Below are 10,561 nucleotides of genomic sequence, written 5' to 3'. Positions count from 1 at the left end.
CAATTTGTACAAACATTGAACATATTTAAACATTTATGTTGTAAGTATTTATATGTGTTATATGTTTGTACAAATTATACCAAATCGACTATATTTCAAGTAAGAGATGGGAAACACAAAATTTAGCTAGCCTATGAGACAAAGGACTGACGATATCGTTTCGACGTAGAACCTAGGTATCCACTATAAAAATAAATCGGATCGTAATGTAAGCCTTAGATTTCATTATACAGTACTAATCTTCTGTTACAATGAATACATGAGTGAAAATTTAAAAACGTACGTTTTCAGGAAAAGCACTTTGTAAATTTTTCTCCCCTTTTTTCAAAACTTTTATTATTTTTTTATTTCATTAACATTTGAAGTTTCATAAAATGTCCATGGTAACGCAATATCTTTGGTAGCTTTCTTTTTAAAGAGCATCTTTAGTAGAAAAACACAAAATCCTGTCACGACCATAACGGACCTTTAAATGAATATTAAAAATAGTTAATATTATTTTTATAACTATGTTTTGCTATAAACTAATTTACTTTAATGACTATTTTACAATAAAAAGGTCACTGAGCTTTTGGTATATTTGGTCTTTCAAGAAAAAAATAAAAAAAACTCAAAAAATATAAAAAAACCAATAAAATCTTTTTAAGTTTGTATAACTCCGAAAAAACTTACCTGAGACCCGAAAAATCGTTATATGTTTGTATAGAGGTGTGCTTCTTTTGTGTATAAAACATTGAAATATGACGATATTTTAATTTTTGAAATTTTTATGATAGAAATCATAAACGTGATGGTCAGGGACAAGCGGTACGGTCGTGAGTTGTCTGGAATAATCTAAATCTTTCTAAACAATCCTTCAATTATAGGCTACTGTTAGTTATAATAAAACTATGTGTTTCAATTGAACTAAACTGTTCAATTTACAATTATATTAAAGTTATTGTCACGACCAAACACACTATAATCCATAAAGGTGGATTGGTCGTGAAAAAACCGCGATGGTCGTGAAACTTTGGTCGTGAAATTACGTGTTATTTGGCTCTGTTCTGGCGGTAGCCCTGCACCTGGACTTCTAGGTGAGATTAACCTAGAAGTGGACTTCTAGGTTAATCTAGCAATTGAAATATCTTATAAACAAAAATTAACACCATGTCTACTTCATCGAATGACTACGTACGGTCATGGACACACCAAAATTACAAAAAACACAATCTTTCCTTTATTAATCTTGTAATTCCTCCTTTCAACTCAAAACGACCGGCACTACAATCCTGACGTACAACCCCGAACTAGTCTCTAAAACCAACTGACTCCATCGACGCCAGGCTTGCCACTGTCGTGCTCCAAAGTTCAAAATGTTTCCCAAATGGTCGTGACGCCAAATCGAGGTCATGGTAGTCAGTCTGCAATGACAATAAAATTATAATATGCTCCTTTTTTGTAAGTTTAATAACCATTGATGACATAAAAATATGGCTTTATATATTTCGGCATGAATAATTAGTCTAAAAACAGCGTGAAAGTTGGAAAATGTACCCTAGGGACACGTCATGGTCGTGAATTGCGAGACTTTAAAATACGAAAAAAATACCAAGAACCTATTTAAAACCAAATAAATGTGTGTAACATGTTGCCCCCGTCCCAAAAAAAATATTAAAACACATAATAATAAACTACAAATCCAGTATCTACGAAGTAAAAGGCCAGGGACATGAAAACGTACGTTTTTAAATTTTCACTCACATATGTAAACAATACAACCGAGTCTCATTTTGATTCTGGTTGTTCATAACATAATGGCGGAACAACAAAATAGCAAGTTTGATATTCTACGTTTGGATCGATTGTAGAAAAAGTGAATAGTCATTAATATTAGTCGCTTAACTGTTTTGTGACAAATTTAAATGATGTAGCCTATTAAATTTTAATATTTCAACCCCGAATACCGTTGTCTAGCACGTTTAAAGCTACCACTAACACTAAATAAACAGAGACACTTACAAATTCTACCATTATTTTACAAAGCGTTCATAGTTCGATGAAATAGCGTCTTTTACGCTCCCAATCTGAAGCCAATATGCAATAAAAATGGGGCGATCGGCAACACCTGCCCCTCATAAATAGCCAGTGATGACACACATTAGCATAAGGGTAGTGACAAATTCCGCCCGTGGGATGACACCGACTCGTCCCTTGGGGGATTTTGTTTTTTTACACCAGCTGATTAAAAAGTCCGCTCGTGGTCGGGACCATCTGTCGCTCGTGGTACAGATTTGCGGCCAGTAATAGACGAGGGAGTTGTGAGTGTTTCCAAGGGGTGTTTTAAGGTTTTGAAATTAAGGGTGGACAATTTATGTTTTCAGTGTAATAAACAAGCTGCTCCTGTAACATTTCTCAAGTCAAATCTAAAGGTGGTAAATCCTTAGATCTTTAATTCATACATTTTTAAGTTCTCCTAAGACATAAAAACAAATCTCTATTTTTAACCGTTTGTAACTCTATAACCGATGACTTTAGCAAGTTATGAAAAGGACCGTTATCTTTTGAAATTTTAAAACATTTTTGTAAATAAAATTGCACTGAACCGCACAGTTTTCAAATTATAATAAGAACTACCAATTAAACCCCCCCCCCTCAAAATTGGTGTAGGCCTTACCACGAATAGGTCTTTTCTAGTATTCCGTGGGCCTTACTATTACCATCGATAATGGGGATTATATTGAACAGTTTGGAATCAAAAGTTTGCTTTCACTTTGGATGTTGGACTATATTAGGCCGTTATTTTGCTAATTGCACCGTACTAATACTAAAACATTTTCAACAATGCCCTGGAGATGAACATTGAACAATATTCTATTTTGCAACAACACCAGTGTAGTTATGTAAAAGTCCGCTAGGGGCAGCACTTTGTTACGGCGCCGGTTTAGTTCTCGTAAACTCCACAAGGTAGCGCAGCACCACGCAGTGATTAATCAAAAGTAATCGACTTGGAATGACATGAGTTTTAATCACATATTTAAACATTGAGAAAAGAGAGTAATCATTAAAAATAGGTTGTATTTCAAAAATATATAATATTAGTTAAGAGTAAAACTTTTCACATCTAATCATATCATATTGTTATTTAAGTTAATTTCTCTAGAAGATCGTTTACTAATGTTTGTAAAGTGCTAATAAAAATATAATAATTATACATTAGTTTGAAGTAAAAAGTCATAAATTTATGATCACAGAGCAAAGAGTGTTTTTAAGAGCCTTAATAGACGTGTAAGGACAGCAAAAAGTAATTGGAGATGCCGGGGATCGAACCCGGGGCCTTTCACATGCAAAGCGAACGCTCTACCACTGAGCTACATCCCCGCTAGTTGGAGTTGTCAGTTTGGAAACCGTATTTCAATTAAACTCTGTTAAGTTTATGTGATCGATAAATGATTTTTACTACACGTCTAAATTGCCATAATGCCTCTGTGGCCTAAGCATCTTATCACGCGTTCAAATTAATGATGCAAACCAGAATGAAATTAACCGTAAATGTTAAATGGACATTAATTGAAAAATATATATTTATAATCTACATTATGCGTTATAACTGGGGCGAGGAGCGGTCGAGAATAATAGGGTTCTTTAAATTATTTTGTAGCTAATTAAAATAAACATGTACGTAGTTTTATGTGTCTACATCACATGGTACGCATACTGGGCTTGCTATGCAGATTAAATATCATTATTGACAATATCTATAATTTGCAAAATATCCCAATATTCACACTAGTAAACAAGATAGGTAACAATGCATTATGTAAGCATTGCAATCGGCCATCAAGATCACACTATTTCCGCTTCCCACCAACTTTCCCTCAAATGTAGATGCTATAGTTTGACGGGACAGTCGCAATTGTACAGTAACTTATAACATGTTTACTTCTGTGGCCGTTTTGACATAGTGTTGTTGGTAACAAGGGACGCAGCTGGTCTGCTGGCTAGACCAGAGCGACGAGTTCAATCATTTACTATACAGTATAACACTATTCAATTCAATTGTACAGTACTTTATTCACATCAATAGTGTAGCCTACATGAATGGCGTACAGTAATACAGAATAACAAAATATAAAAAAACTATATTATACAGGGCGACAATTAGGTATGGAACCTCTTTAAGCAAATTTTCCGGGGTAGCGGATTTTTATCCCTCTGGAATTTTACCCCCTGGGCGAACGTGACGTCACAAACCAGGGGGTATAAGATTCCGGCCGCGAACTTTTGAGTTTCGCGACATCAGTTCGATGGATAAAACTCGGAATGAAACGTATATTTTCACGTTGTGAATTTAATCAGAACACATAAAATTATAAAAACTAGAGTGTACGGGCCGGAATTTTACCCCCGGACTTTTACCCCCTTCATGAGGTCAGCTCAAAATGTAGGCTATGGCCCGGATCTTTAGCCCCGGAATATAACCCCGGATTATACCCCCGGATTTTTACCCCCGGAATTTTACCCCCTGGCCAGATATATAAATAAGTGAGAATGGTTAATCGTCTCCATTCTGTTTTAATTTAATAGTAAACATTTTATTATTAAGTAGCATATCGTAATTTATATGTAACATTAACTAATCTGACAGGTTTTTAATTTTAATTTTGAGTTTCGAATATCAAGATTCGATCTTTGAAGCCAATTGTTGGTTCATATGACATATAAACAAACATCTAAATGCTAATTGATTCGAAGATTTCTTTAACGATTTATTATACAACCATGGTTAAACAATGTTTTTCGTTTGTATTGTAGCAATGTCAAAATATGCCTTATTTTTTCTTTACGAAGAAATATTTACCAAATTATCATTTAAATGAGCTACTCAGTTTATTTTACATACTTATTAACCAACAGTCGGCCCAAAACGCAAATTCTAACATCAAAATTAAACAGCGAGTTCTGTTTACCTAGTTGAGATTACAGATTTATTTTGTAATAAAGATGGGCGGCTACTTAGTAATAAAATGTTTGCAATGAAGTAAAAACAGAAAATCAATAATTTTTAATAACTTCTAGATCCGGCCAGGGGGTAAAATTCCGGGGGGTGAAAATCCGGGTGTAAAAATCCGGGGGTAAAATTCCGGGAGTAAAAATCCGACCAGTACATCTTCAGTTGTCTAAACGCTAGTTATATGGACAGGGGGTAAGATTCCGGTTTCTATTGCTAATCTAATTAATCATGCTCTGTCTAATTTCATTAGACTTCCAAAACCGCGGGGGTAAAATTCCTCCCGCGAAAAAAAACTTTTAAGCGCTTAAGTTACTAAGCAGGGAAGGGCAGGGAAGGGTACAGCTAGGGCCAGTAGGGCTGGGTAGGGTACAGCTAGGGCTAACAGAGCAGGGTAGGGTACTACAGCAGGGCCAGCAGGGTAGGGTACTGCTAGAACTAGCCGGGCAGGGTAGGGTACAGCTAGGGCCAGTAGGGCTGGGTAGGGTACAGCTAGGGCTAACAGAGCAGGGTAGGGTACTACAGCAGGGCCAGCAGGGTAGGGTACTGCTAGAACTAGCCGGGCAGGGTAGGGTACAGCTAGGGCCAGTAGGGCTGGGTAGGGTACAGCTAGGGCTAATAGAGCAGGGTAGGGTACTACAGCAGGGCCAGCAGGGTAGGGTACTGCTAGAACTAGCCGGGCAGGGAAGGGTACAGCTAGGGCCAGTAGGGCTGGGTAGGGTACAGCTAGGGCTAACAGAGCAGGGTAGGGTACTACAGCAGGGCCAGCAGGGTAGGGTACTGCTAGAACTAGCCGGGCAGGGTAGGGTACAGCTAGGGCTAGGGGGCAGAGTAGGGTACATTTAGGGCCAGCAGAGCAGGGTAGGGTACACCTAGGGCTAGGGGGCAGAGTAGGGTACATTTAGGGCCAGCAGAGCAGGGTAGGGTACTGCTAGGGCTAGCAGAGCAGGGTAGGGTACAGATAGGGCTAGGGGGCAGAGTAGGGTACTGCTAGGGCCAGCAGAGCAGGGTAGGGTACTGCTAGGGCTAGCCGGGCAGAGTAGGGTACATTTAGGGCCAGCAGAGCAGGGTAGGGTACAGCTAGGGCCAGCAGAGCAGGGTAGGGTACTGCTAGGGCCAGCAGAGCAGGGTAGGGTACTGCTAGGGCTAGCCGGGCAGAGTAGGGTACATTTAGGGCCAGCAGAGCAGGGTAGGGTACAGCTAGGGCCAGCAGAGAGGGGTAGGGTACAGCTAGGGCCAGCAGAGCAGGGTAAGGTACTGCTAGGGCTAGCCGTGCAGAGAAGGGTACATTTAGGGCCAGCAGAGCAGGGTAGGGTACAGCTAGGGCTAGCCGTGCAGAGAAGGGTACATTTAGGGCCAGCAGAGCAGGGTAGGGTACTGCTAGGGCTAGCCGGGCAGAGTAGGGTACATTTAGGGCCAGCAGAGCAGGGTAGGGTACTGCTAGGGCTAGCCGTGCAGAGTAGGGTACATTTAGGGCCAGCAGAGCAGGGTAGGGTACTGCTAGGGCTAGCCGTGCAGAGAAGGGTACATTTAGGGCCAGCAGAGCAGAGTAGGGTACTGCTAGGGCCAGCAGAGCAGGGTAGGGTACTGCTAGGGCTAGCCGGGCAGAGTAGGGTACATTTAGGGCCAGCAGAGAGGGGTAGGGGACAGCTAGGGCCAGCAGAGCAGGGTAAGGTACTGCTAGGGCTAGCCGTGCAGAGAAGGGTACATTTAGGGCCAGCAGAGCAGTGTAGGGTACTGCTAGGGCTAGCCGGGCAGAGTAGGGTACATTTAGGGCCAGCAGAGCAGGGTAGGGTGTTGCTAGGGCTAGCCGGGCAGGGTAGGGTACATTTAGGGCCAGCAGAGCAGGGTAGGGTACTGCTAGGGCTAGCAGAGCAGGGTAGGGTACAGCTAGGGCTAGGGGGCAGAGTAGGGTACTGCTAGGGCCAGCAGAGCAGGGTAGGGTACTGCTAGGGCTAGCCGGGCAGAGTAGGGTACATTTAGGGCCAGCAGAGCAGGGTAGGGTACAGCTAGGGCCAGCAGAGCAGGGTAAGGTACTGCTAGGGCTAGCCAGGCAGAGTAGGGTACATTTAGGGCCAGCAGAGCAGGGTAGGGTACAGCTAGGGCCAGCAGAGCAGGGTAGGGTACTGCTAGGGCTAGCCGGGCAGAGAAGGGTACATTTAGGGCCAGCAGAGCAGGGTACAGCTAGGGCCAGCAGAGCAGGGTAGGGTACAGCTAGGGTCAGCAGAGCAGGGTAGGGTACAGCTAGGGTCAGCAGAGCAGGACAGGGTACAGCTAGGGTCAGCAGAGCAGGGTAGGATACTGCTAGGGCTAGCCGGGCAGAGAAGGGTACATTTAGGGCCAGCAGAGCAGGGTAGGGTACAGCTAGGGCCAGCAGAGCAGGGTAAGGTACTGCTAGGGTCAGCAGAGCAGGGTAGGGTACAGCTAGGGTCAGCAGAGCAGGGTAGGATACTGCTAGGGCTAGCCGAGCAGAGAAGGGTACATTTAGGGCCAGCAGAGCAGGGTAGGGTACAGCTAGGGCCAGCAGAGCAGGGTAGGGTACAGCTAGGGTCAGCAGAGCAGGGTAGGGTACAGCTAGGGTCAGCAGAGCAGGGTAGGATACTGCTAGGGCTAGCCGGGCAGAGAAGGGTACATTTAGGGCCAGCAGAGCAGGGTACAGCTAGGGCCAGCAGAGCAGGGTAAGGTACTGCTAGGGTCAGCAGAGCAGGGTAGCTAGGGCCAGCAGAGCAGGGTAAGGTACTGCTAGGGCCAGCAGAGCAGGGTAAGGTACTGCTAGGGTCAGCAGAGCAGGGTAGCTAGGGCCAGCAGAGCAGGGTAAGGTACTGCTAGGGCCAGCAGAGCAGGGTAAGGTACTGCTAGGGTCAGCAGAGCAGGGTAGCTAGGGCCAGCAGAGCAGGGTAAGGTACTGCTAGGGCCAGCAGAGCAGGGTAAGGTACTGCTAGGGCCAGCAGAGCAGGGTAGGGTACAGCTAGGGCCAGCAGAGCAGGGTAAGGTACTGCTAGGGTCAGCAGAGCAGGGTAGCTAGGGCCAGCAGAGCAGGGTACAGCTAGGGCCAGCAGAGCAGGGTAGGGTACAGCTAGGGTCAGCAGAGCAGGGTAAGGTACTGCTAGGGTCAGCAGAGCAGGGTAGGGTACAGCTAGGGTCAACAGAGCAGGGTAAGGTACAGCTAGGGTCAGCAGAGAAGGGTAAGGTACAGCTAGGGTCAGCAGAGCAGGGTAGGGTACAGCTAGGGTCAGCAGAGCAGGGTAAGGTACAGCTAGGGTCAGCAGAGCAGGGTAGGGTACAGCTAGGGTCAGCAGAGCAGGGTAGGGTACAGCTAGGGTCAGCAGAGCAGGGTAGGGTACAGCTAGGGTCAGCAGAGCAGGGTAAGGTACAGCTAGGGTCAGCAGAGCAGGGTAGGGTACAGCTAGGGTCAGCAGAGCAGGGTAGGGTACAGCTAGGGTCAGCAGAGCAGGGTAGGGTACAGCTAGGGTCAGCAGAGCAGGGTAAGGTACAGCTAGGGCCAGCAGAGCAGGGTAGGGTACAGCTAGGGCCAGCAGAGCAGGGTAAGGTACTGCTAGGGTCAGCAGAGCAGGGTAGCTAGGGCCAGCAGAGCAGGGTACAGCTAGGGCCAGCAGAGCAGGGTAAGGTACTGCTAGGGTCAGCAGAGCAGGGTAGCTAGGGCCAGCAGAGCAGGGTACTGCTAGGGTCAGCAGAGCAGGGTAGGGTACAGCTAGGGTCAGCAGAGCAGGGTAGGATACTGCTAGGGCTAGCCGGGCAGAGAAGGGTACATTTAGGGCCAGCAGAGCAGGGTACAGCTAGGGCCAGCAGAGCAGGGTAGGGTACAGCTAGGGTCAGCAGAGCAGGGTAGGGTACAGCTAGGGTCAGCAGAGCAGGGTAGGGTACGGCTAGGGTCAGCAGAGCAGGGTAGGATACTGCTAGGGCTAGCCGGGCAGAGAAGGGTACATTTAGGGCCAGCAGAGCAGGGTAGGGTACAGCTAGGGCCAGCAGAGCAGGGTAAGGTACTGCTAGGGTCAGCAGAGCAGGGTAGGGTACAGCTAGGGTCAGCAGAGCAGGGTAGGATACTGCTAGGGCTAGCCGGGCAGAGAAGGGTACATTTAGGGCCAGCAGAGCAGGGTAGGGTACAGCTAGGGCCAGCAGAGCAGGGTAAGGTACTGCTAGGGCCAGCAGAGCAGGGTAAGGTACTGCTAGGGCCAGCAGAGCAGGGTAGGGTACAGCTAGGGCCAGCAGAGCAGGGTAAGGTACTGCTAGGGTCAGCACAGCAGGGTAGGGTACAGCTAGGGTCAGCAGAGCAGGGTAGGGTACAGCTAGGGTCAGCAGAGCAGGGTAGGGTACAGCTAGGGTCAGCAGAGCAGGGTAGGGTACAGCTAGGGCCAGCAGAGCAGGGTAAGGTACTGCTAGGGTCAGCAGAGCAGGGTAAGGTACTGCTAGGGCCAGCAGAGCAGGGTAGGGTACAGCTAGGGTCAGCAGAGCAGGGTAGGGTACAGCTAGGGTCAGCAGAGCAGGGTAGGGTACAGCTAGGGTCAGCAGAGCAGGGTAGGGTACAGCTAGGGTCAGCAGAGCAGGGTAAGGTACTGCTAGGGTCAGCAGAGCAGGGTAGGGTACATTTAGGGCCAGCAGAGCAGGGTAAGGTACTGCTAGGGCCAGCAGAGCAGGGTAGGGTACAGCTAGGGCCAGCAGAGCAGGGTAGGGTACAGCTAGGGTCAGCAGAGCAGGGTAGGGTACAGCTAGGGCCAGCAGAGCAGGGTAGGGTACAGCTAGGGTCAGCAGAGCAGGGTAGGGTACAGCTAGGGCCAGCAGAGCAGGGTAGGGTACAGCTAGGGCCAGCAGAGCAGGGTAGGGTACAGCTAGGGTCAGCAGAGCAGGGTAAGGTACAGCTAAGGTCAGCAGAGCAGGGTAGGGTACAGCTAGGGTCAGCAGAGCAGGGTAAGGTACAGCTAGGGTCAGCAGAGCAGGGTAGGGTACAGCTAGGGTCAGCAGAGCAGGGTAGGGTACAGCTAGGGCCAGCAGAGCAGGGTAGGGTACAGCTAGGGCCAGCAGAGCAGGGTAGGGTACAGCTAGGGTCAGCAGAGCAGGGTAAGGTACAGCTAGGGCCAGCAGAGCAGGGTAGGGTACAGCTAGGGTCAGCAGAGCAGGGTAGGGTACAGCTAGGGTCAGCAGAGCAGGGTAGGGTACAGCTAGGGTCAGCAGAGCAGGGTAGGGTACAGCTAGGGCCAGCAGAGCAGGGTAGGGTACAGCTAGGGCCAGCAGAGCAGGGTAGGGTACAGCTAGGGTCAGCAGAGCAGGGTAGGGTACAGCTAGGGTCAGCAGAGCAGGGTAGGGTACAGCTAGGGTCAGCAGAGCAGGGTAGGGTACAGCTAGGGCCAGCAGAGCAGGGTAGGGTACAGCTAGGGCCAGCAGAGCAGGGTAGGGTACAGCTAGGGTCAGCAGAGCAGGGTAGGGTACAGCTAGGGTCAGCAGAGCAGGGTAGGGTACAGCTAGGGTCAGCAGAGCAGGGTAGGGTACAGCTAGGGCCAGCAGAGCAGGGTAAGGTACTGCTAGGGCTAGCCGGGCAGAGAAGGGTACATTTAG

The 10,561-nt window shown here is 47.2% G+C and overlaps 1 non-coding gene across 1 annotated transcript; it reads right to left on the bottom strand.

The window, feature by feature from the left end:
- Positions 1-3,288: 3,288 nt before the first annotated feature.
- Trnaa-ugc (transfer RNA alanine (anticodon UGC)) lies at positions 3,289-3,360 on the bottom strand. Its single transcript has one exon. It is a non-coding gene; the product is annotated as a tRNA-Ala (tRNA).
- Between the last annotated feature and the right edge of the window lie 7,201 nt (positions 3,361-10,561).

The sequence above is a fragment of the Macrosteles quadrilineatus genome, unplaced genomic scaffold (genome assembly GCF_028750875.1).
Source record: "Macrosteles quadrilineatus isolate MER2022 unplaced genomic scaffold, UCM_ALF_1.0 Scaffold_1__1_contigs__length_201487025, whole genome shotgun sequence".
Classification (NCBI taxonomy): Eukaryota; Metazoa; Arthropoda; class Insecta; order Hemiptera; family Cicadellidae; genus Macrosteles; species Macrosteles quadrilineatus.
This window is presented reverse-complemented; position numbering and strand designations above follow the sequence as displayed.